Source organism: Panulirus ornatus, chromosome 7 (assembly GCF_036320965.1).
Source record: "Panulirus ornatus isolate Po-2019 chromosome 7, ASM3632096v1, whole genome shotgun sequence".
Lineage (NCBI taxonomy): Eukaryota > Metazoa > Arthropoda > Malacostraca > Decapoda > Palinuridae > Panulirus > Panulirus ornatus.
Genome location: NC_092230.1, coordinates 30377272 through 30403854, shown reverse-complemented (window position 1 = coordinate 30403854; position 26583 = coordinate 30377272). Strand labels below are relative to the sequence as shown.

The 26583-nt window shown below is 39.8% G+C and overlaps 1 protein-coding gene across 2 annotated transcripts in view; it reads left to right on the top strand.

Moving 5' to 3' along the window:
- The window catches only part of LOC139749496 (uncharacterized), a 118882-nt gene that overhangs the window by 10907 nt on the left and 81392 nt on the right, over nucleotides 1-26583 (top strand). The window contains exon 1 of one of the 2 annotated variants that reach the window (XM_071663418.1): nucleotides 11146-11278. The exons of the other annotated variant lie outside the window; for it this stretch is intronic. The gene's annotated coding sequence lies outside the window, so the exon portion shown is untranslated. Of the gene's footprint in view, nucleotides 1-11145; nucleotides 11279-26583 lie in introns of those variants that run through there. 2 annotated transcript variants of the gene reach the window in all.

Here is a 26583-nt window from a genome sequence, read left to right as displayed (position 1 = left end):
GAGCTGTGGTTTCAGTGCATTCTTACATGACAGCTAGAGACTGAGTGTGAACGAATGGGGTCTTTGTTGTCTTTTCCTAGCGCTACCTCGCACACATGAGGGGGGAGGGGGTTGTTATTCCATGTGTGACGAGGTGGCGATAGGAATAAATAAAGGCAGACAGTATGAATTATGTACATATGTATATATGTATATGTCAGTGTGTGTATATATATATGTGTACATTGAGATGTATAGGTATGTATATTTGCGTGTGTGGACGTGTATGTATATACATGTGTATGTGGGTGGGTTGGGCCATTCTTTCGTCTGTTTCCTTGCGCTACCTAATAAATAAATAAATAAATAGAATATATATATATATATATATGTGATAGTATGTGATAGAATGTAAGAAAGTAAATTCTCGATTAATATGGGTAAAACTGAAATTTGATGGAGAGAGGTGGGTGATTATTGGTGCATATGCACCTGGGCATGAGAAGAAAGATCATGAGAGGCAAGTGTTTTGGGAGCAGCTGAATGAATGTGTTAGTGGTTTTGATGCACGAGACCGGGTTATAGTGATGGGTGATTTGAATGCAAAGGTGAGTGATGTGGTAGTTGAGGGAATAATTGGTATACATGGGGTGTTCAGTGTTGTAAATGGAAATGGTGAAGAGCTTGTAGATTTATGTGCTGAAAAAGGACTGATGATTGGGAATACCTGGTTTAAAAAGCGAGATATACATAAGTATACTTATGTAAGTAGGAGAGATGGCCAGAGAGCGTTATTGGATTACGTGTTCATTGACAGGCGTGCGAAAGAGAGACTTTTGGATGTTAATGTGCTGAGAGGTGCAACTGGAGGGATGTCTGATCATTATCTTGTGGAGGCTAAGGTGAAGATTTGTATGGGTTTTCAGAAAAGAAGAGTGAATGTTGGGGTGAAGAGGGTGGTGAGAGTAAGTGAGCTTGGGAAGGAGACCTGTGTGAGGAAGTACCAGGAGAGACTGAGTACAGAATGGAAAAATGTGAGAACAATGGAAGTAAGGGGAATGGGGGAGGAATGGGATGTATTTAGGGAATCAGTGATGGATTGCGCAAAAGATGCTTGTGGCATGAGAAGAGTGGGAGGTGGGTTGATTAGAAAGGGTAGTGAGTGGTGGGATGAAGAAGTAAGAGTATTAGTGAAAGAGAAGAGAGAGGCATTTGGACGATTTTTGCAGGGAAAAAATGCAATTGAGTGGGAGATGTATAAAAGAAAGAGACAGGAGGTCAAGAGAAAGGTGCAAGAGGTGAAAAAAAGGGCAAATGAGAGTTGGGGTGAGAGAGTATCATTAAATTTTAGGGAGAAAAAGATGTTCTGGAAGGAGGTAAATAAAGTGCGTAAGACAAGGGAGCAAATGGGAACTTCAGTGAAGGGCGCAAATGGGGAGGTGATAACAAGTAGTGGTGATGTGAGAAGGAGATGGAGTGAGTATTTTGAAGGTTTGTTGAATGTGTTTGATGATAGAGTGGCAGATATAGGGTGTTTTGGTCGAGGTGGTGTGCAAAGTGCGAGGGTTAGGGAAAATGATTTGGTAAACAGAGAAGAGGTAGTGAAAGCTTTGCGGAAGATGAAAGCCGGCAAGGCAGCAGGTTTGGATGGTATTGCAGTGGAATTTATTAAAAAAGGGGGTGACTGTATTGTTGACTGGTTGGTAAGGTTATTTAATGTATGTATGACTCATGGTGAGGTGCCTGAGGATTGGCGGAATGCGTGCATAGTGCCATTGTACAAAGGCAAAGGGGATAAGGGTGAGTGCTCAAATTACAGAGGTATAAGTTTGTTGAGTATTCCTGGTAAATTATATGGGAAGGTATTGATTGAGAGGGTGAAGGCATGTACAGAGCATCAGATTGGGGAAGAGCAGTGTGGTTTCAGAAGTGGTAGAGGATGTGTGGATCAGGTGTTTGCTTTGAAGAATGTATGTGAGAAATACTTAGAAAAGCAAATGGATTTGTATGTAGCATTTATGGATCTGGAGAAGGCATATGATAGAGTTGATAGAGATGCTCTGTGGAAGGTATTAAGAATATATGGTGTGGGAGGAAAGCTGTTAGAAGCAGTGAAAAGTTTTTTATCGAGGATGTAAGGCATGTGTACGTGTAGGAAGAGAGGAAAGTGATTGGTTCTCAGTGAATGTAGGTTTGCGGCAGGGGTGTGTGATGTCTCCATGGTTGTTTAATTTGTTTATGGATGGGGTTGTTAGGGAGGTGAATGCAAGAGTTTTTGAAAGAGGGGCAAGTATGAAGTCTGTTGGGGATGAGAGAGCTTGGGAAGTGAGTCAGTTGTTGTTCGCTGATGATACAGCGCTGGTGGCTGATTCATGTGAGAAACTGCAGAAGCTGGTGACTGAGTTTGGTAAAATGTGTGGAAGAAGAAAGTTAAGAGTAAATGTGAATAAGAGCAAGGTTATTAGGTACAGTAGGGTTGAGGGTCAAGTCAATTGGGAGGTGAGTTTGAATGGAGAAAAACTGGAGGAAGTGAAGTGTTTTAGATATCTGGGAGTGGATCTGGCAGCGGATGGAACCATGGAAGCGGAAGTGGATCATAGGGTGGGGGAGGGGGCGAAAATTCTGGGGGCCTTGAATAATGTGTGGAAGTCGAGAACATTATCTCGGAAAGCAAAAATGGGTATGTTTGAAGGAATAGTGGTTCCAACAATGTTGTATGGTTGCGAGGCGTGGGCTATGGATAGAGTTGTGCGCAGGAGGATGGATGTGCTGGAAATGAGATGTTTGAGGACAATGTGTGGTGTGAGGTGGTTTGATCGAGTGAGTAACGTAAGGGTGAGAGAGATGTGTGGAAATAAAAAGAGCGTGGTTGAGAGAGCAGAAGAGGGTGTTTTGAAGTGGTTTGGTCACATGGAGAGAATGAGTGAGGAAAGATTGACCAAGAGGATATATGTGTCGGAGGTGGAGGGAACGAGGAGAAGAGGGAGACCAAATTGGAGGTGGAAAGATGGAGTGAAAAAGATTTTGTGTGATCGGGGCCTGAACATGCAGGAGGGTGAAAGGAGGGCAAGGAATAGAGTGAATTGGAGCGATGTGGTATACCGGGGTTGACGTGCTGTCAGTGGATGGAATCAAGGCATGTGAAGCGTCTGGGGTAAACCATGGAAAGCTGTGTAGGTATGTATATTTGCGTGTGTGGACGTGTGTATATACATGTGTATGGGGGGGGGGGGGGGGGTTGGGCCATTTCTTTCGTCTGTTTCCTTGCGCTACCTCGCAAACGCGGGAGACAGCGACAAAGTATAATTAATAAAATATATATACATATATATATATATATATATATATATATATATATATATATATATATATATATATACTCACTTGTGACTAATCTTGTTTGAGCATGGACTACTGGGGGCCATGAAGGAGCTTGACTTGTAATTCACTTAAAAAACGAATGTCTAATCTAAGAAAACCGACCACAGTCTCACTCAAAAATCACAAATCGATGGCACTGGATGCCCCAAATATCAGCCTACGGCATCAGCACCACAGTACTAACAGGTTCTATCAACTCTGAGCAAGAAGGTTCAAAATTACATGAAACGGCAAATTATGAAATATTTCATCTAGAAAATCCTTTGATTCTTGATGAAGTGTAGAAAATAATATTCAGTGACATTGCAGTGGAGTAATACTGACAATAAAAAGGGTAATGCGCGTGAGACTAAAGTACGTCTACGAGAAAAAAAGAGGGAATAGTGCATGCAAGATTAAATTACGTCTAATATCACATAAAGACAACTTCCACATTATATGCAAATATTCAACTCTAAATAATATTCATATACATAATGATTGTACTATTACACAATTACGGGTATTTTGCAGCCTTTAGAACGCTTATATTTATGAAAGGTTGTCATCTGAATCCTTGCCTGTATCAGATTTAACACTGGAGTGTGTCCAAAATTCAGCACATTTCACGTTTGAAAATGGCACATTCAAAAACTTTTCCTTAAAAAAAATGATAGTGCAATTAACTATCAGACTTCATACGAACTATACTACAAATTCTCAATCAAAAACATTAAAAAAAAAACATTCAGCGTATAACAGAGAACGACAAATTAATAAAAATCAACTCTCCTGATTATATACCCTTGAATTATTAACCACATTCTGCATGACAAGCTCTGCAATAAAAAGACCATGAGCGATACAAAACTGGGACAAATCGTTTAAACGTGTTAATGATTCTTTTGGCATGTAACCAACACTCACGTGGTAAGAACATGCCTGTGAGACTGTTTGCTGTACTACTCTAATACTATATTGTTTAAGATTAGGTTAAGTGAGGATTTTGCCATAAAGGTTGGGGTGGCTAGGTTAAAGGGATTTTTGCCACTGGTTAAATCAATACCTGGCTCAGTATGCATTTTGTCACCAAAGCACGCTGGCTAAGTAAGCATCGGCTACATTAAGTATTGATTTTGCCATCAAAGCTACCTATGCTAAGTAAAGATTTTTCCACAAAAGCCAGGTGAAGTCAGGACTCTGCCACCAGAGGCCTGTTCTAGGCCAAGTTAGAATTAACTACCAAAGGCTTAGGTAAGTTAGGATTTTCCCAACAAAACCAGGCTGGCTGTGTAGGGATTTAATCATAGTTGTGATGGCTAAGTTTGGCTCGGCTAAGTTAAGTATGAATTTTGATTTTTGTCATCAAAATTTCCCAGGCTATGTTAAGTTTTTGCCTTCAAAGCTAGACTAAAAATTTTCTAGACTACGTTAAGTCAGTGTTAAGAAGGCAAAAAGCTAGACTAAAAATTGTCTAACCTACGTTAAGTCAATGTTAAGTAAGGATTTTGCTCCCAAAGCTAGAGTATGTATGAATTTTGTTTGACACAATTTTCACATATGTCACTTACACCATTTCTCTTTTAATATGATCTCTGTAAACTTTAACAATATGGTTGGATAAGCTTCTTTCGGCTGATAAAGAAATTTGCCATCAAAGCTAGGCTGGCTGTTAGATTTTTTTTTGTCCTCACAGGCTTGATATAACAGGATAAGCTTCTTTTGGCCAAATTAAGATTTTTACCATCAAAGCTAGGCTGGTTGTTAATTTCATTTTTTGTAATTAAGGGCTAAGCTTCTTTAAGCCAAATAAAGATTTTGCTGTCAGATTTGGCAATTAGCTTATTTTTTTTGCCATTATAGGCTTGTTATAGGCTAAGTACAATTTCTGCCCAAATTCCAAACTTAAGAAAGTATTTTGCCACCTAAACTAGGCTAGATGAGTAGGGATTTTGCTACTAAAGTTTGACTAGCTAAGGAAGGAATTTGCCACCAAAGCCAGGCTATGTTGAAGTTCGAATTTTACCATCAAAGCTCCCTAGTTTATGTTAAGCAAGGACTATGACGCTGAAGTTTGGCTAAATTCAGTAAAGATTTGCCAACACTAATTTCCTTTTGATCTGAGATCACCTTCTCAGCCAAGCTTAAGTTTGACCTTAGTTCAGTAAGGATCTTGTTATCAAAGGCTTGTTTTACGCTCAATAAAGTAAGTAGTTCAGTAAGGAATTACTGTCAAAGGCTTGTTATATGTATATAAGTTAAATCAAGTGAGGATTTTGCTACCAAAGATAGGTTGGCTGATTTGGGACTGTGCTGCCAAAGCTACTAAGAAAAGAGTCTGCGAACAAAGCTTGGTTGGCTGAGTAGGGATTTTGCTATTAAACCTGCGCTGGCTAAAGTTTAAGTTTTAACGAAGATAAATAGGCATAAAGAAATTGCCACCACAGCCAGGCTGGCAAAGTAATGATATGCTATCAGAAATAGGCTATGTTAGATAAGGATTTTGCCTTCAAAATACCTAGGTCATGTTAAGTAAGGATTTTGCCATCAAAATACCCAGGACATGTTAAGGAAGGATTTTGCCATCAAAAATACCTAAGACATGTTAAGTAAGAATTTTGCCCCCAGTAGCTTGTTCTAAGACAAGTTAAAAAGGATTAGCCACCAAAGGCTGAGGCAAGTAATGATTTTTACATAAAAATCACGTTAGATATACAAGGAATTTATCGAAGATATGATGGCGAAGTTTGGCTGGGCTGAGTTAAGTATGAATTTTGACACCAAAGATATGATTAAGGAAAGATTTGTCATCACATCTATGCTATGTTACTTAGGTTTGCTAAATAATGGTTTGGTACCAGGGCTAGGCTATGTTAAATTGAGATGTTTTCTCCATCAAGATTATCTAAACTGTCTAGTAAGGATTTTGCCATCAAAGCTACACTAAGTTAAGTAAGGATTTTATCACAAAGCCAGAGTTGAGCATGAAACATTTTTCATATATGTCACTAACACTGTTTCTCTCTTGATTTAAATTCCCCAAGTTGTAAGCCTAGACTGGCTAAGTTTGCCTTCACCAGGTAAAGATTTTTGGATTAAAATGCTTGTTTCAGACCAAGTAAAAATTTCTCAGACAAGTAAAAATTTTGTCACCAAAGGCTATCTTATGGAAGTGTTTTGCCACCTAACTTAGGATAGCTCTAGGAATTTTGCTACCCAAGTTTGAATAGCTAAGTTTGGATTTGCCACCAAAGCCAGGCTATGTTATGTTAGGCTTTTGCCGCCAAATCTAGGATAGACTAAGAATTTTGCCAAAGATTTGCCTCCAAAGCTATTTATATTAAGTAGGGATTTTGCCATCAAAGCTGCCTGGTTTATGAATAAGGATTACGACACTAAAGTAAAGCACTGGGTTTACCACTAAACCAGAGTTGAGTATGACACATTTATTCCATAAATGTCACACTATTTGCCTTTTGATCCAACACTAAGTCAAGAAAGGATTCTGCTATCAAAGGCTTGTTTTAAGCAAAATTAAATAAGAATTTTGAGAATTCTGCCACCAAAGCTAGGTTGGCTGAGAAGGGATTTTGCTAACAACGCTAAGTTGGTTGAGTGTGGGCAAGGCTACATAAGAGTAAGGATTCTGTCACAATAGCATGGCTGGCTAAGTTATGTTAAGTAAAGATTTTGCCATCAAAGTACCTACAATATATTAAGTAAGGGTTTTGCCACAAAATGCAGACTAAGTAGTTTGCCACAAAGCAAGATTTGAATTTGACTCCTTTTTTCTTTTAAATGTCCTTTTGAGATCTACAACTTCCATTGCTAAGCTGGTTAAGCTTGGCAAAGCAAAGTAAGGATCTCTGCCATCCAAGATAGGCTGGCTGTTAGTGATAAGTTTGGTAAGGAAAGGCTAAGGATTTTTGCCTTCAAAGCAAAACTAAGGACTTTTGCCATCAAAGGATGGCTAAGTAAGAATTTTGCCACTAAAGCTTGTCCCAATAAGTTAAGCAAGGATTTAGCCACCAAAGGCTAAGTTAAGTAAGGATCTTACCACCAAGGCCTGGTTGGCTTCATAGGAATTTTGCTGCTAAAGCTAAGCAGGTAAGAGTTTTTCGCTGAGTTAATGTTTTTTATACCTAAGCTGGATTGTTCAAGTAAAGATCTTCACCTACGCTAGGCTATATCAAGTATGACTTTGCCTTCAAAACTACCTTGGCTATGTTAAGTACGGATTTTGCCACCAAAGTTATGCTAAACTTTGTATGAATTTTGCCACCAAGTCAGAGGTGGGTGTGATATTTTTTTCATGAATGTCACCTACACTATTTCCTTACTAATAAGAAAGCGTCAACTTTTCAACTAGGCTGGCTACGTTTGTCTTGGCTTGTTAAGCAGTTTTGCCATCAAAGCGAGGCTAACTAAATTTATCCACGGCTAACTTAAGTAAGGATTTTGCCAACAAAGGCAAAGTTATTCAAGAATTTTACCACCAAATGATAGGTAAGAATTTTGTCACCAAAGGCTACGTCAAGTAAGGTTTCTTCCACTAAAGCCAGGCTGGCCTAGCAGGGATTTTTCTGTCAATGAAGCTAGGTAAGTCAAGTAAGGATTTGCCATCAAATCTAGGCTATAACAAGCTAGGTTGAGTAAGAATTTTATCACCTAACCAGAACTGACACATTTTTTCACAAATTTCAGTTTTTTTGTGTCACGTAATGTTATCCACAATTAGTCCCACTCCACTGTAAAATAATTCTGAGCACTGCTTAAAAAGGTGCAAGATGTAAAAGTGTAAACTTTTTTTTTTTTTTTTCCAAAAGAAGGAACAGAGAAGGGGGCCAGGTGAGGATATTCCCTCAAAGGCCCAGTCCTCTGTTCTTAACGCTACCTCGCTAATGCGGGAAATGGCGAATAGTTTGAAAGAAAGAATATATATATATATATATATATATATATATATATATATATATATATATATATATATATATATATATATATAAACAAATGTTTGCCCCTCACTGAAACAATTAAGCAACAGCGAGGCCCCCAGCAATTGCTTGGAAGTGAAGCTGGTGAAAGTAGTCACTTTAATATATATAGAAAAAAAAAAAAAATCCCCTACTCGCATTGAGACGAAACAATGTGTATTTGTGACCCCATACACTCTGGTAAATTTAACCGTGAACCAAAAATTCCTGTACTCCAAATACGTTGTGTGAAAATTTTCACTCAAATAAAAAACTCACGCGTTCATATTGCTGCAATCAATAATAGAATGCTACGAATACAGTAGCATCGAACTGGAATCTGTAATATCCATATACTATTTCTCGAAGACGGTTTGTTTTTTCCAAATACCACCACAATCCTTGATATCTTGAACTGTCATATCAGCTTGTACTTACAGAACTGGTTAAAGATTCCGTCATACAGTAAAAAAAACTCATGATTTTTCAGTCTACGTAACTTTTTTCCATTAATATAGTTGTAACTGGTCTGGTTACGATCAAGTAATCACAGCGGTTTTTCGTCGGGCAATCGCACATTGGTCGAACTCGATCTGATTTTCAGGGTCACAGACCAACACGGTTGCAGTCAATATACACCGTTTAGGCGTGCTTGGGGGTTACAATTCTCTTACAGCTATATAATCTCCAATTTGAAAACGAGGTGGTTATCATTCCCGTAAAATGCGGTCGCAATTTTGCTTCGTTAACGTTCAAGTTATGTAACCTTCAAACTCGCCTACAGTCTTAGGGAAGTTAGGTTAAGATGAACATTACTTTCTACACACTGTCTCTGTGGGGTGTAATTCTACCACTTATCATGATAACCCTATGGCGATATTCGTCCTTTAATCGGTTGATGCCACTGACACGCAAGGAACAATACACACTATCGTTTTGAAAAGTGCCCATTCTGTGGATTTTTGAAGTTGTGCTTCTGTAGGGAGCGTCCATCAGCACCCGTTATTACTGGTCCCCAGTGATAATTTAATATAATTCGATTATAAGACTCAAAACTAAGCAAACCTCGGCTGCAATAAATATCTATTGTATAATCATCCCTGTAATCTAAATTTTTTGCTCTTTATTGCATAACTATATTGACTTAGTATCTTTTTAACTGTATGCTTTTAACATGTCCCATTAACTCTAATACATAAATACTATACATATAATTCCAGGACCAGTCATCATAAATGATAGATGAATAACAAAAACACGTAAGCAGTCGTCTTTGACACAACCCATGTCCTCCTACTAAAGAGTAAGACATCCATACAATTGCAAATATTTTCAATATACCTAGGCTAAGCTATCCGTACTGTACTATTCAATCCTAAATAACTTATTAAGATGGCAGTTGGAAAATGGAATCATCTACTTACCTTGTGCAAGAATGAGCGGCGAATATGTCAGTAGACAATCACAAAGTTTTTCTTCCAGAACACTATAAAAGTTTATCACTAGGACTAAGATATCCCATTTAAACTCCTTCGCCTGTACGGCCACATTTCACTTTGTTATTAATGGTAAGAATTCAGCTTTTCGTATGAAGTGTTACAACCACGAACATTTTCTTAGTTAATATATCAACACTCGCACTTTTCTTGTGAGTTTTCTGACCGTTATTTTTCCATAAATCTGCGTCACTTCCGCTGCCCATCGAGCAATACAGAAAGTTTTCATAAATTTTCGTAAAGGCAAAATTTATGCTCGTAAGCACAGATTTTCACGTAAATGTTTCTTCAAAACAATGTATATTTACAATGGAGTTATATTACATAGTTTCTATAATAATGATGTCCAAATTCATTACAATAACCTTGATAATCATGAACACATTTCATTTGTTTTCTTTCACATCAGTGGACACATCTGCGTGGTATATATAATTTCACGTGATCTTGGTATCATTCACTCCACTGTGGAAGCGTTCACCCGATGAATGCTGTACTGAATATATAAGATCCCATACGTATAAGATTCTTTATGGGAATTTTATGTACGAAAGGAAAGCAATGAAGAGGAAGACGGTACAGTACAATAACTCTGGCGCTCGGTCAAAGCTCGTCTAGCCATTTCACTCTCCCAGATACGCTTTTTAGCATGCTTGGCTTATCCACACTAATATACATAAATAAAATCAAAACTGCCTCAGCCTACTCGACACTCACCGCCATCTTTCTTGTTTACGTTGAGAATGAAATCGCAGTCTTGTTAGTTTAATTATACTGTGACAGAACACGAGAAAGAATAAGTACGGAAGACTAGAGATTAACGCAAAAATTGCTAGTGTGACGCCGCCCATAGCCTGTTAAGGCCGGAATTCTTCGTTCTATGGTACATACGTAAATTTAAGTCTTTGAAGCAGAACTTACATACGTATGTTGTTATCACGAAGAGTAAAGCGAAAATAAAATCGCAAGTTAATACAGTAAGCATTAATTCCGTTGATTTGATGTCACTAATGAATATATTTGTATTACTTGTCCTTTACATCTAAAGACAAATGTTTAATTTTGCTAAATGTAAATTACATAACTGTAATCTAAAATTAAGATGAGGCAAAGTGCAATTCGAATCATAGTCAATAATGATTTAGTTTTGACTCATTTTCATTGGAAATTTTTACGAGTAGATATCAATTTAACTTAATAACCTCATGCTAAAGAATATATTTTTCTTTCAATTATATTGTAATCGATGCTCCTGTGATATCATATATTCGGTAAACTAAGCACGTATAAAGTTTTTGAACGATATGTTGGCATACTTGAAATGAAAGCCACACGCGTCGAAGACTTCCGGACTCCCACCCAAGTGAAATATTAAAAACCTTGATCGTCTTGCATCAAACATCCTGGAGTGTTTCAGCAGTGAACCAAGTAACAGAGTTATAATCGACTATCCACTGACATCTGAAACAGGTGTGTTTGTGGGTTTAGTGTGTTAAGTTTTTCCAACTGCAGAATTTGTTTAGCTTTGGCACGGAAAGATGGCCGTAGAGGTTAGTGACTTGTTTATCCCGTATCATGTTACACTAGTAGTGATGTTGCACTGATATTTATTGTTAATTTTCCATGATATTTTGACGTTTGCACAACTGTATCCCATTATTCGAGTGCTCTGACATTTTCTGCGTAACTGTAGACTGATTTCTGAAACGCTTTCCCTAAATATTAAGGCAGTGGTTATTTTACCGACTATTCGACCGTTGGGTCATATGTGATTTTATTTGTTTTCTTTATAGCCGGTTTATTGTTGTATTATATATATAGATTTTTTTCTGTAAAAGAATTCTTGTAATTATGAAGATTCTGGTGAGGAAAAGGTCAGTTTTAATTTCAGTTAGCCCTCCCCGGGTTCTCACGAGAGATCATGCACGTCGCCATCATGAAGTCTAGGTAGTGATGGCAAAAAGTCAGACGAATGAACCTTAACCTAATCTCCAGTTTGGTCATGGCTCCCAGCCCGAGCTTGTCTCTACGTAATTCAGAGGTGGCTAAACGGATAATGTCTTACTCCAGCTATTACGGGGAAACTACAAAGGATATATATATATATATATATGTTTTGGTTTTTGTTTTTTATTTTGGTTTTTATTTCTAGTGTCTTTTCCTGGGGTTTTAAAGTAACATTCGTAATGTTTCTAATTACACTAATTAAATGTCATTAAACTGGTCAGCGTTACGGAAAGAGAACTTAGATATTCTGGTTAGGTTACGTGAGATAGTTAAGTCTTGGCTGCATTTAGGTTAGGTTAGAATAGAATATATGAGTAACAATGTCACAACTTAGATGCCTATATTTTCTTAGGTTTATAAGTCGAACAAAAACTACTGTTTATGTTGTGGTGTATTGTTTTCCTTTGCTTTAAAAATATCTTCCAAGTAATTGGGATTGTGACCCAGGGATCAATCAGTTGGTGGTGATTGTCGTTTTTTCTTACTACTGAATACTTGAAAATCCTTAGATATCAGTCTCAGAAACCGGTCTTCTTACCAGAATGTATACAATTTTTTTTTTCTTTAGATGAATTGGCACGGGCTAATGTAATGATGGGTTAGACCTTTGTTTCCGTGGTACGTAATGAAGATCCAGTGGCCTTTTACAGTTTTATTAGAAAAATACATGCATACATTTATGGCACTTTGGGTGTTAAGTGTTAAGACACATAAGTGATTCGTCTGGCCTGGCCGGGCTGACTACCTGTTAGCCGGCGCCCACTACCGACCGGCCCGGTTTTGTTGTCAGCTCCACATAATCGACACTAATCAACAACCAGTCTACAACAGATCAGCTCCTAGCACAAGCTCCTGCGAGCAATGATGATGTAGGACAATACATAGAACAGTAATGGATATAAAAGTACAAAATTGAGTAAATAAGTGTTAGTTACAAGAGTTATCTTTTACATCATCTAAATATACTTTAGAACAGGGATAACACACTGTGCTAAAACCAGAGTACTCATAAATTCACTTAAAAATTTGCATGGAACATAAAGAGAACAAAAATGATACATATTGATACTATGAATAGCATAGAATAAATGTCCAAGATACAAATTGAATGACAAAAGTTAAAAGAATACAAAAATTCCAAACAACTCATTGAATACATATTCTGAAGTCTATAAGTTCTTAAATAAGGAAGTGCTGCTGTAACTACTTTCTGAATATCTAACGTGGGTGTAGGGTATTCTATATTGGACACCATGTCGAAGTATACGATATGAAATACTGTAACAATATGAGTGCAATGGACAGTGAAATTACAGAATTTCAGAAATATGAGGGGTGTACACAAAAGGGACGAAAAACATCCATTGGAAAATCTAAATTGTCGTCAACGTTAGATGGCTAATGTTGAAGTTTTACTTCATCATTGAGTGAGAAATTAATGTTAAGGGGGAATCGTTCTATACTCAAGATTGTTTTTAATGTTCTAAGTTATGATTATGATTGCTGAACATTTTAAAATTGGGACTGATAAGAGTGCATTGTTTTCCCGACTGAACTGGACCTAGGACCAGAGAAGATTTGGATTGGTTAGGAGGGTAATGATGAAGAAGGACATTGTGTGGCTTTGGCAAGAATAAAACATGATAGTGGTCCATACTCTCAATTCAAGGTTCGTTTACAACAGTTTCCTTAAAAGAACAAGAAATAAGAACACTTTGTTGAGGTCCAAAAAATAGTTGGTACACACGAATTTGTTTGTAGGTATTAAAAACCATGGTATTGGGGGGGGGGGGGCAAATGAAGCTGTTAGTGGTTTATGGCATAATGCTAAATCATCCGAGGAGGGATATGCTGTTAACGAGGAATTAACGTTATATTAGAGAAAGTTCATAAGTAAGAATGATAGTTCTTGTCGACCTTTTTGTATGCTGCAGAGCGAGAGCTGGGGGGTGCAGCCAAACCTAAGCAATTTTCAATATTTTTTTGAACTTTGACATGTGGAGTAATAAACTTAAAAAAATTGAAATATTTTGTCACAAACTGAGATGAAGTTGTTTTCCAGGCATGTTTCGTTCGGAAAAAAAAAAGTGAAGAAACAGGCGTAAATTAATAGTTTTGCAATGTATCATCGATCAAATTCAGTAAACTGGAATGCTGTGGAGTGCAATATGCAAGAAATAAAAACCCGGTCAATCCGGATAACTTTGGTGAGATTTTGATGGTTACATATTTACCCCTAACATTTATTATATGAAGTTAGGTAAGGATTTTTTTTTCTTTTTTTTTTTTTTGCGTGGAAAAGCATATTAAGTTAACCTGTAGGAAGATAATTGTTGGGGTGAGTTTAGCTCTTCTGACTTAGTGGCTCGTATGGTACAGTGGAACATATAGGTGCCGTGCATTTGACGTGCCGTGTATACGTGCCGTGTATACGTGCCACGTATAGGGTGTCGCATATACAGGATACGATACTTAAAGTGTGTTGCAGCTGTAGGGTATCGAGTACACAGCGTCTCGTGCATCGCTCTTATACGGTGTCGTACATATATGTCACATATGTAGGGTGTCTTACATAAAAGGTATTCATACAGGGTGTCGTATATGCAAGATATCTTATATGTAGGGTGTCGTACATGTTGGGTGTCTTATATGTAGGGTTTCGTACATGTTGGATGTCATACATGTAGGGTGTCGTACATGCAAGGTGTCATATATGTAGGGTACATACATGGTGTCATACATACCGGGTGTGGTCCTCACAGCGTTTTGCACATACAAGGTGACATACATAATGGGTTTGATCCTTTCTACGTGTGGTTCATACAGGGTATCATAGGGTGAGGTCCGCACGGCATGTCGTTCATACAGGGTGTCATACATACAGGGTGTCAAACATAGAGGGTGTGGTACACACAAGGTCAGTAGTAACTTGGTAGTGGAGGTAGAACGGGTGTAGCTGGGGGTGTCTGACCATGGTGGTGACGTCACCAGACAGGTGGGGAGGGGGGGCTGCTCACCACTACCACCACCACCACATTATCACCCTCACCTGCCATGCTGACTCAGGCTCTTGCTCCTTGCACCACGCCGGTTGTCATCTCTTAAACCCTTGAACACCGATGGTGCGACCGTGGGGTACGATGCATGGTCTTTGACCAGCATGGGACGGGTTGGAATACCGGGCCACCTTCCCCAGGCGTCGTGCGATCACCATACTGACGTGTGGTAGTACAGTCGTGCTCAAGTTTTGCTTGTATGTCGTGCTGAAGGCTGAGGGAGGGGTGAGGTGGGGTCGACAAGCACGTTGCTGCTGATGAAGTTGGCCGGGGAACCTCTCCCCATCGGTAGGTCGTCTCCCACCCGGCCACAGTTGACAGATTACCAAGTGACGTCACATTACATGACATCATTCACAGTATGGCGGCGCTTGCTGAACTGAACGTTGATATAAACCCGTCACCTCGTCACTCGATAAAGGTCATGACCACAATAAACAAAGTATTATAATAACACTATATTCGTTATCGTATATTTATTTGTTTGCCTAGCACAGTTGCGTCGATGGGGAAGTATGTGCTTTCCTCCACACATATATGTTGCACTCAAGTTATAACTACTGAGTTAAGGAAACATTAGGCTTCGTCATATCGCTCTACTGGGGCTATCATTTTAAGGCAAACATTATATAAAGTCATACAGAATATATGTTATTACAGTTACAGGTTGTACCTCTGAACACGTGCCGTGGTATACAGTTATAGGTTGTACCTCTGAACACGTGCCGTGGTATACAGTTACAGGTTGTACCTCTGAACACGTGCCATGGTATACAGTTACAGGTTATACCTCTGAACACGTGCCGTGGTATACAGTTACAGGTTGTACCTCTGAATACGTGCCATGGTATACAGTTACATGTAGTACCTCTGAACACGTGCCGTGGTATAGTTACAGGTTGTACGTCTGAACATGTGCCATGGTATACAGTTATATGTACCTTTGAACACGTGCCGTGGTATACAGTTATAGGTTGTACCTCTAAACACGTGCCGTGGTATACAGTTACAGGTTATACCTCTGAACACGTGCCGTGGTATATAGTTACAGGTTGTACCTCTGAATACGTGCCATGGTATACAGTTACATGTAGTACCTCTGAACACGTGCCGTGGTATAGTTACAGGTTGTACCTCCGAACACGTGCCATGGTATACAGTTACAGGTTATACCTCTGAACACGTGCCGTGGTATACAGTTACAGGTTGTACCTCTGAACACGATGCCGTGGTATACAGTTACATGTATACCTCTGAACACGTGCCGTGGTATAGTTACAGGTTGTACCTCTGAACATGTGCTGTGGTACAGTTGCAGGTTGTACCTCTGACCACGTGCCATGGTATAGTTACAGGTTGTACCTCTGAATACGTGCCGTGGTATACAGTTACAGGTTGTACCTCTGAACACGTGCCGTGGTATACAGTTACAGGTTGTACCTCTGAACACGTGCCGTGGTATACAGTTACAGGTTGTACCTCTACACGTGCCGTGGTATACAGTTACAGGTTATACCTCTGAACACGTGCCGTGGCATAGTTACAGGTTGTACCTCTGTACACGTGCCGTGGTATACAGTTACAGGTTGTACCTCTGAACACGTGCCTTGGTATACAGTTACAGGTTGTACCTCTGAACACGTGCCATGGTATACAGTTATATGTTGTACCTCTGAACACGTGCCGTGGTATACAGTTATAGGTTGTACCTCTAAACACGTGCCGTGGTATACAGTTACAGGTTGTGTATCTGAATACATGCCGTGGTATACAGTTACAGGTTATACCTCTGAACACATGTCATGGTATAAAGCTACAGGTTGTACCTCTGAACATATGCCGTGTTATACAGTTACAGGTTGTACATATGAATACATGCCGTGGTATACAGTTACAGGTTGTACCTCTGAACACGTGTCGTGGTTTACAGTTGCAGGTTGTGCCTCTGACACTTGCCGTGGTATACAGTTACAGGTTGTGCATGTGAACACATGCTGTGGTATACAGTTACAGGTTGTACCTCTGAACACATGCCTTGTTATAGTTACAGGTTGTACCTCAGCATCTGCCGTGGTATACAGTTACAGGTTGTACCTCTCAACACGTGCCGTGGTATACAGTAACATGTGCCTCTGAACACGTACCGTGGTATATAGTTACAGGTTGTACCTCAACATATGCCGTGGTATACAGTTACAGGTTCTGCCTCTGAACACATGCCGTGCCATACAGTAACAGGTTGTAACTCTGAACACATGCCGTGTTATACAGTTACAGGTTGTACCTCTGGATATGGAATTCTTTGAAACAAAATTATTAAGGGATGTCTTACACTGTAAGGCAATTTGGTTCAGGTGCTACAGTTGATGTTCTTTGTGTTTGGCCAATAAACAAGTATTTACAAACACTTCACCCTTTACTTAGCAGTTTACTACTTTCTATCAACTTTACTGTGGAAGTGGAAAATAATGGTACGTTACCATTTTTAGATTGCACGATCCATAGGGATAGAAACATGTTTAGGTTCAGCATATACAGAAAACCCACCGATGAATGTTCTTATATTCATTATTACTCAGCTTAACATGACAAGAGTTAAATTATATCATTCCAGTCGATGTTCCTTGGGGCACTGCGTCTATGCAGTCCGGAATATATTGATGATGAGTTTGAGAAGATATATCCTACTGGATGCAAGTTAAAGCTTTGTATCGTAGATCTTTCTTTGATAAATCCCTTAAGTTGGCAAAATCATTTTATAGAGTTAAACCCAAGCCTCCCCTTGATATCGAGAATCTTTTAGTTCTCCCTTTTCATAATAATTTTACATTACTTCCCAGGTTACTTGAATCATTTCATGTAAATGTTGCTGTCAGCAATAACAATACTCTAAATAATATCTTAAATCAAAACCTCGCCAGAAAATTCTGCAGGCTGTGTTTACAGAATTCCTTGTAAACGCTGAAATATGTGTTGTGTTGGGCAGACTGGTAAGGATCTGTATTTTAGACTTTAGCAACATGAATGTAGTATAAGAACAGGACAAGAATAAAATGCTTTGTTTAATCATGTTAAAGATTATGACCATTGTATTGACTGGAATAACGCTGATTCAGTTATTAACTGTAACTCCTTTACCACGAGAAACATCATTGAATCTTCTTTTATTAAATGCACCAAGAATTATAACATTAATATCAGTGAAGGTCTGTACAAATTAGTTTTATTGTAAAGAAAGATTTGGAAACAGTTCCCTTCCTTGTCCACACAGTATAAATTTTATGACAGACACGTTGCTAGACCCGAACACAGCAACTCAAACATCATCATCGTCTTTGCTACGTCTCTTCCTTGTATATCAGCTGACTGTTCTACGTCTTCTATCTCATACTTATATCTCCCTTGACGATGTGATCATTACTCACGTTCCAATTCACACTTTTCCGTGTGCGCCTTTCACCCTCCTGCATGTTCAGGCCCCGATCGCTCAAAATCTTTTTCACTATCCTTCCACCTCCAATTAGGTCCCCCGCTCTTCTTGTTCCCTCTATCTCTGACACTTATATATCCTCTTTGTCAACCTTCCCTCGCTCATTCTCTCCATATGTCCAGACCATTTCAACACACCCTCTTCTGCTCTCTCAACCAAACTTTTTTTTTTCTGATTACCACACTTTTCTCAGGCATTTCATTTCCAACACATTCACCCTCCTCTGCACAGCCCTATCTATAGCCCATGCCGACCAACCATATAACACTGTTGGTACTACTAATCCTTCCAACATACCCATTTTAGCTCTCCGAGATAGCGTTCTCTCGTTTCACACATTCTTCATCACTTCTAGAACCTTTGGCCCCCCTCCACCCTATGACTCACTTCCGCTTCCATGGTTCCATTTGCTGCAAAGTCCACTTCCAGATATCTAAAACACTTCACTTCAGTTTTCTCCATCCAAATTTACATCCCAACTAACTTGTCCCTCAACCCTGCTGAACCTAAAAGCCTTGCTTTTATTCAGTTTACTCTCTACTTTCTCCTTTCACACACTCTTCCATACCCAGTCACCAACTTCTGCAGTTTCTCACTCGAATCCGCCGTCAGTAATGCATCATCAGCAAATAACAACTGACTCACTTCTCAGGCCCTCTCAACCCTCACAGACTGCACACTTGCCCCTCTCCAAAACTCTCTCATTTACCTCCCTCACCATCCCATCCATAAACAAATTAAACAACCATGGTGACATGACACTCCCCTGCCGCAGACCTACCTTCACTGGGAACCAGTCACTCTCCTTTCTTCGTACTTGTACACATGCCTTGCATCCTTGATAAAAGCTTCTCACTGCTTTTAGCAGCTTTTTTCCAACGCCGTATATGCTTTTAGCAGCTATACCTGGGCGTCTTTAAGCGTAATAAATTTCTTACTAGATGAGAAACTTTTCCTGACTCATTATGATATATATTTCTATGTTCCCAGCTGTCGTATAGTGCGGTATGGGTGGCTTTTATGCGGCATGTTGTCTTAGCAGTGCTTTGTAGTTTACTGCCTTGTTGTGACATAGGTTTCGTACATCCATGTTTATTATAGCCATAAATTGCTATGTACATTGTGCGAATCAAACACTAACATAGCTTTGGTATGCGTAGCTGCTGGGCACCATGTCCAATACCTGCACAAGGAAAGGTGTGGTATATTGATATGGCGTTTGTGGAAGAGGTTGGAAGGTGATACATACCCCTCAACACCACTGTCTTCAGTGAGTGATTGAGATGTTACACGTTATTGCCAAATACGCCGATCGTTAGAGTGGCACGAACGAGTCGATTTAGTTAATGATTCTCTTTATGCATTGGTTTACACCGTGGGGTGTAGTTTGAGCCTGCCTTTTTATACTTCACTTTCCAATAATAACCTGTACGTATTACTTGTAGAGTATGTGTATAGACATGTAACTCTTACCCCATCAGATGGATTGATGTATTCTCTGTTGTATACAAATTAAGTGATTTTGCGTACAGGATAGAGTGGTCGGTTCTTACTCAAGGGCTACTACTGGGATGTCCATCGTCCTCATTGCCGCCAGAAGCATTGGTGGTAGAGAAGTGGCCCGAACGATAGTAAAGACATGGCAGTCATAGGTATCCTGGTCATAAGGACTTCGGTCCTTTACTTTCTGATCTTCTTGAAATCCCTCCTTCTAAGTGCCCGGTGTCTTGGGCCTCTCGAGCACCGTCATGATTGTTCCCTTAGCTCCCTCAGGTACTCGAGAGCTGAAGGTCCACATCTGTACACTAGCTGCCTCTCTGACACTGGCTCGAGAGCGCCTGTCGAGTAGTGGTACCTGCAGGAATATATCACACGCGCTCTTTACCATTCTCGTCTACACATTACCTCAGTAAGTTGCACTACATCAAGTAACCAAAAAATGTAGAGCACAGTGACCTGACACAGTCGGCAGCCTGGCTTACCTGAGGCCACGAGCGAAGTTATTGTAGGACAAGTGGGATTTGTCGGACGACCTCTTCACCCACATCTGGGCAATGATCCCGGGCTGCATGAGGCGGAAGGTAGCAGTGGCCTCGTCCTCCCAGCGCACCAGTGATGGGTTGGTCCTCTTGTCCTCCAGCAGTCGGATGAGGAACTCCCAGCTCTTGGGACCTCTCACTGCAAGGATTGAATGGTGATTTTTTTTGTTTTTCATTAGGCTTCATAAAATCTCTTCCTGCAGACATGTGTGCTGATAGCCACATTATACCATACATGAGAACTTTATGCTACGTTAGTTATTGTATTATGTATCTACATATGATGTTATGTCTTAGATGGGGGGGTTGGTCTTTTCGTTTCATCTGTACAAGACAAACACAGCTCTTGTATTAACTGTTGTGTCAGGAAGGTTATCTACCGTCTCCTCACTCTGCTGACAAAATCGTTATGAGGGACTTGTTCACCAAACCCATTAAACGCAGCAGTAAACTCACAATGCCTCCTGAGCAAAGTGGAATATTACTTATGAGACGTTTCCTCGAAGATCAATAGCTAACAAAGGGGGAGCAGTGTCATAATAATGAAGACCCGTGAGCTTTGGTGCTGGCGTGTTGATTGTTGCCTAGCGGTCAGGTTTCTTTGAGACATTTATTGCAGTGCAGTCTTTGGTGACTGGCGTGGTGAATGCTTTGTATGCTTTACGCATTATCACTTTACAAAGACTAATGTAACTCCAGTCGTGTAAGCTATCAGGAAAACATTTTGTTGCACGCGAGTTACCTTCGTTACCATACACTCAGACGAGATTTTTCAGATGAATAGCAGGTCCAGGGCAAAGTGCTCGCCTCACCAGGGTCCTCTCTAGCACACAGGCTCGTCTCAACTTTTATTTTGTATCTGATTTTTGTTGATTAATCACACGACTTTTCGACAAGGGACGTTCTTATGTTTCTTTAGACATTTTTGAGCATTGCAGGACATAGTGGGAAACAGACCAATGTTCATGGAGAGTCATCTTTAGGCCCACACTCACAAATGCTGAGTTAAGAGAACTTATACATAACTGGAAAACTAGAGTTTAGAAAGTGTATTAGTATGAAGGCAAAATTCGATGCTCACCTCTCTTTCTCGTCCTGGACGGTATCTTCTTGAGCACCTCAGGGTAAGGCAGGACGATCCCGCCGCCAGTGTCGCTTGACGACCCACCCCGCGTCTGCTCCTCCTCCTCTGCAACACAAATTTTGATCATTGGCACAACACATCAGGACCTTATTTTTCGGCAAGCATATGTCGTCGTCCAGGTAAAATAGTGTGTCACGTCAGTGAGCTAACAGTGTATGGCGCTGTTAGTGGAATAATGGAATATGCATTAAACATTGGTTTCTCACCTACTTGCAATGGAAGTGTCGTTTCTTCCACCATTATTTAGGATAAGAATTAGCTCATCAGATATGTTTTCATCAACAGTTCGATAATTCGATAAATGTTTGACAAGTTTTATAAGTATGATTCTTACATAATGAACTTTCTGTTCATATTTTAGTCAGTGAAGTTTTTAACCTAAAGTCAGTGTAGCTCACCGTCGCTAGTCGCTTCTTGCGCTTCCTGAAGCTCCAGGCTTCTCAGGTTCCCACCAGTGGATCAGACTCTTCGAGAGGCTTCCGACGGCGAGTCGTCCGGGGGGTAATTTTGCCAAAGACTTCCTCTTTCTGTCTTGGCTGTCCCTTAACCTGGGAGACGTTACAAGATTCTGGAATTGTCCATTCTCTCGTGCTATCTTGGGAAGTAGACGGCATACAGCACTCTGTAGTAGGGTAAGATCCACTTGTGTAGTCTTCTAAATTATGATAAGATTCTTGTTTCAAGTTGCTGGAACTGTGCATTGAAGTCGAGGGTTTCCAGGGGACCGGTGTGTGGAAAGACTCGGGCGTCCAGTGGCTGGGACTTTCTAGTGATTCAGAATATGTATCGAAATGTGACCTGTCGAAGGAACTACACTCCCCCCAGCCACCTGCCGTGTGACGGGATGTAGAGGGCCTCGGCCTCATGTTATACGTGCTGTGATAGGAGTCAGAGTCCCTCCAATCATATAAATGTTGGGTGGATGCAGAAGCTTCCCAGTTGCCGCAGTCATTTGCTGGATGTGTATGTGACCAGCTGCCTGAGTCCTCCACTGTATGTGACCAGCTTCCTGAGTCCCCCACTGTTGTAGTAGGGCTGCTGCCTCCTGCAAAATACAAACAAGATTTTATTTTGAATTTCTAAGGCATAAAAATGCAGGAATCATGGACACTGACAAACCTGCTTTGTCATTTAGAAAATTTGAGTAGGATTTCACTTACTCAAAACATGGACGGTCAAGTTTCTGAAACTGTTTGAGAATGATAAAGTTTACTATGTTTTCCACGCGTATATAACTGTGAAGAAAATGTTGAAGGTATTAGAGACTTGATTTATATTCACAGTACAGTTGTGAACACTAAGTTGGGAGGAGGTGCCTCCTTGAACTGTACACCTTGAAGCAATTTTTCTTGGCAAGCTAATAAACTAGGCAGTACTCTACTGAGGCTCGTTTTGTACGGAGAAGTATATGTATGAATACATTCAGAATGCAACCCCTAGTAGCTAGGACCCCTTTCGTGAGTATTCTGCACTTCAAGGCTGAGGTTTGATCAGGAGATCAGATCAGGGAGATGATGGACTCCCCTGGGGGTCAGACGTTCCCCTTCGAGACGAGCCCTTTCGTCCGTTGACGATGATGCAACCTCAGGGAAGGTCACTGTGCATTCGCAGCACAACCACGCCCAGGCGCACTCTAGCGATATCTATCTGTCTGTTTGTCTGTTTATATCTATATTTTTTTTTTCTCTCTCTCTCCGTACCTGCTCTCGACTTCCCGATTGAGCGAGGTAGCGTCAAGAACAGAAAAGAGAGCCTTAAAAGGAACCCTCACTGGGATCCTTGCTCTTAGTCGCCTTTTACGATCCTCGGGGAATACGTGGTCAGTATTCTTTCTCCTTTCTCCTCAAGGTTTATATGTATATATATATATATATATATATATATATATATATATATATATATATATATATATATATATATATATAAATGTTCATATTTGTTTGTCGTTTCCCACGTAGCAAGTTAGCGCCAGAAAGAGACGAAGAGCGAATGGCCTTATTCTTTCACATTTACACCGCATCCCCCATCCACAGCCAGGCCCCACAGACCTTCCAGTGTTTTCCTTCACCGCTTCGTATGTCCTGGTTCAGACCATTGATGGCTGTCTACGAAATATAAATGTACTTTACAACACTTACAGTTACATGTACTTTGTGTGCATTCATTTCATTCACACACACACACACACATTTTATATATATATATATATATATATATATATATATATATATATATAATATATTAATTTTGTTATCCTGGGGATAAGATAGAAAGAACACTTCCCACATATTCCCTGCGTGTCGTAAAGGGCGACTAAAAGGGGAGGGAGCGGGGGGCTAGAAATCTTCCCCTCCCGTTTTTTAATTTTCCAAAAGAAGGAACAGAGAAGGTGGCCCAGTGAGGATATTCCCTTTAAAGCTCAGTCCTCTGTTCATTAATGCTACACTGCTAACGCGGGAAATGGCAAATATGTATGAAAAAATATATGTGATTTTAACATGTACTGTTCACGTGTGATAGGTATATATATATATATATATATATATATATATATATATATATATATATATATATATATATATTAATAATTGATCGCATTTTCCCCAGTTTGCGAGATAGCGTCAGTAATAGACAAAAGTCCGCATCCGCTAACATCAATTTTCAAGCCATCACATGTAATGCATAGAAGCCACAGCTCCTTATCCATAACCAGGCCCCACAGACCTTTCCATTGTTTACCCCAGACGTTTCACATGCCCTGGTTCAGTACACTTGTTAACCTCAGTATAACACATCTTTTCAGTTCACTCTATACCATGCACACCCATCACCTTCCTGCATGTTCAGGCCCCGATCGCTCAAAATCTTTCTCTCTCTATTCTTCCATCTCCATTTAGTCTCCCCGTTCTCCTTGTTCCCTCCACCTCTGACACATATATCCTCTTTGCCAACCTTTCCTCATTCATTCTCTCTCTCATTGTGTCCAGACCATTTCAAAACACTCTCTTCAGCTCTCTCAACCACACTTTTTTCATTACCACACCTTTCTCTAACAACATATTGTCCTCAAACATTTACTTTCCAGTACATCCGCCCTACGCAAAACCTTATCTGTAGCCCCTACCTCGCATCCATATAATAATGTTGAGACTGTTATGCCTTCAAACATACCTATTTTTGCCCTCCCCGATAACGCTCTCTCTTTCTACACATTCTTCAGCGCTCCCTTAAACCTTCGCTCCCTCACCCATCCTATGACTCGCTTCCGTTTCTATGGTCCCATTCGTTGCCATGTCCACTCCCAGGTATATAGAACACTTCATTTCCTCAATTTTTTTTTTCCATTCAAACTCACACCCCAACTAACCTGTCCCTCAACCTAATAACCTTACTTTTACTTACGTTTATTCTCAACTTACTGTTTTCATACACTTCCCAACCCAGTCACCAACTTCAGCAGTTCTCACACGAACTGCCACCAGTGCTGTATCATCAGCAAAAAACAATTGACTCACTTTCCAGGCCCTCTCATTCCCTACATACTGCATACACGTACCTCTCTCTCCAAGACTCTCGCATTTACTTCTCTCACCATTCCATCTGTAAAAAGAAAGAATAGACAGGAATAATGACATCACACATCCCTACCATAGACAAACCTTCACATAAACCATTCACTCTCCTCTCTTCCTACTCGTACACATGCCTTATACCCTTGTTAAAAACTCCTTTTTGATTTTAGCAGCTTTCCTCCCACAGCATATTTTTTTAAGACCTTCCACAAGGCATCTCTGAAAACTCCATCGTATGCTTTCTCAGATTCCATAAATGCCATTTACAAATCTATTTGCTTAAGTATTTCTCACACACTTTCTTTAAAGCAAGCACCTGATCTACACATCCTCTGCCACTCTTGAAACCACAGTGCTCTTCCCCAATCGGATGTTTTATACATGCCTTTACCTTCTAATTTAATACCTTCTCATACAACTTAGCGGGTATACTGAACAAATTCATACCTCTGTAATTTGAATGCTCGCATTGCATTTAAAAGATGGCACTATACATGCTTTCCGCCAATCTTCAGGCGCTTCCCATGATACATAAACACACTGAAAAAAATCCTAACAAACTAATCAACAGCACGGTCATCCCGCTTATTAATAAACTCAACTGCAATACCATCCAAATGTCACATTTCATCTAAGGTAAGGCATAAGAGACATAGGAAAAATTCCTGCAGATACTGAATGCAGAATGACAAAAGGTGAGAGTAGATAAAGCAAGCAGAGGGGGTGAAGAAGTGGAGGTATTTAGGGAAGCAGTGCTGGCACGTGCGATATATATATATATATATATATATATATATATATATATATATATATATATATATATATATATATAGGGGATAGGGGAGAAAGAATACTTCCCACGTATTCCCTGCGTGTCGTAGATGGCGACTAAAAGGGAAGGGAGCGGGGGGCTGGAAATCCTCCCCTCTCGTTTTTCTTTTTTCTTTTTTCCAAAAGAAGGAACAGAGAAGGGGGTCAGGTGAGGATATTCCCTCAAAGGCCCAGTCCTCTGTTCTTAACGCTACCTCGCTGTCGCGGGAAATGGCGAATAGTATGAAAGATATATATATATATATATATTATATATATATATATATATATATATATATATATATATATATATATATATATATATATATATATATATATAAAATGTAAAACAGATAAATATGAAGTACAAGTAACTGTAAGTATTGTACCGTAGTCATTCTTGATGCAGGAGGTGTGAGTGCAGCAAAATACCGATAACAACACAGTAATCACAGCGACAAAGTCAAAGCCAAAATTCCCAGACTGAGAAACAAATCTTACGAGATCAGATTAAACAACTTGAATCTATGTGGCCCAGAAAAGAGAAGATTAATAGGAGGTGATCTAATACAAGTGTTGGAAATGATCAAAGGCTTTGATAATTTTGATCTGTCAAGTTACTTCATACTTGAATCATTTCATTTTACTGGTAGTAAC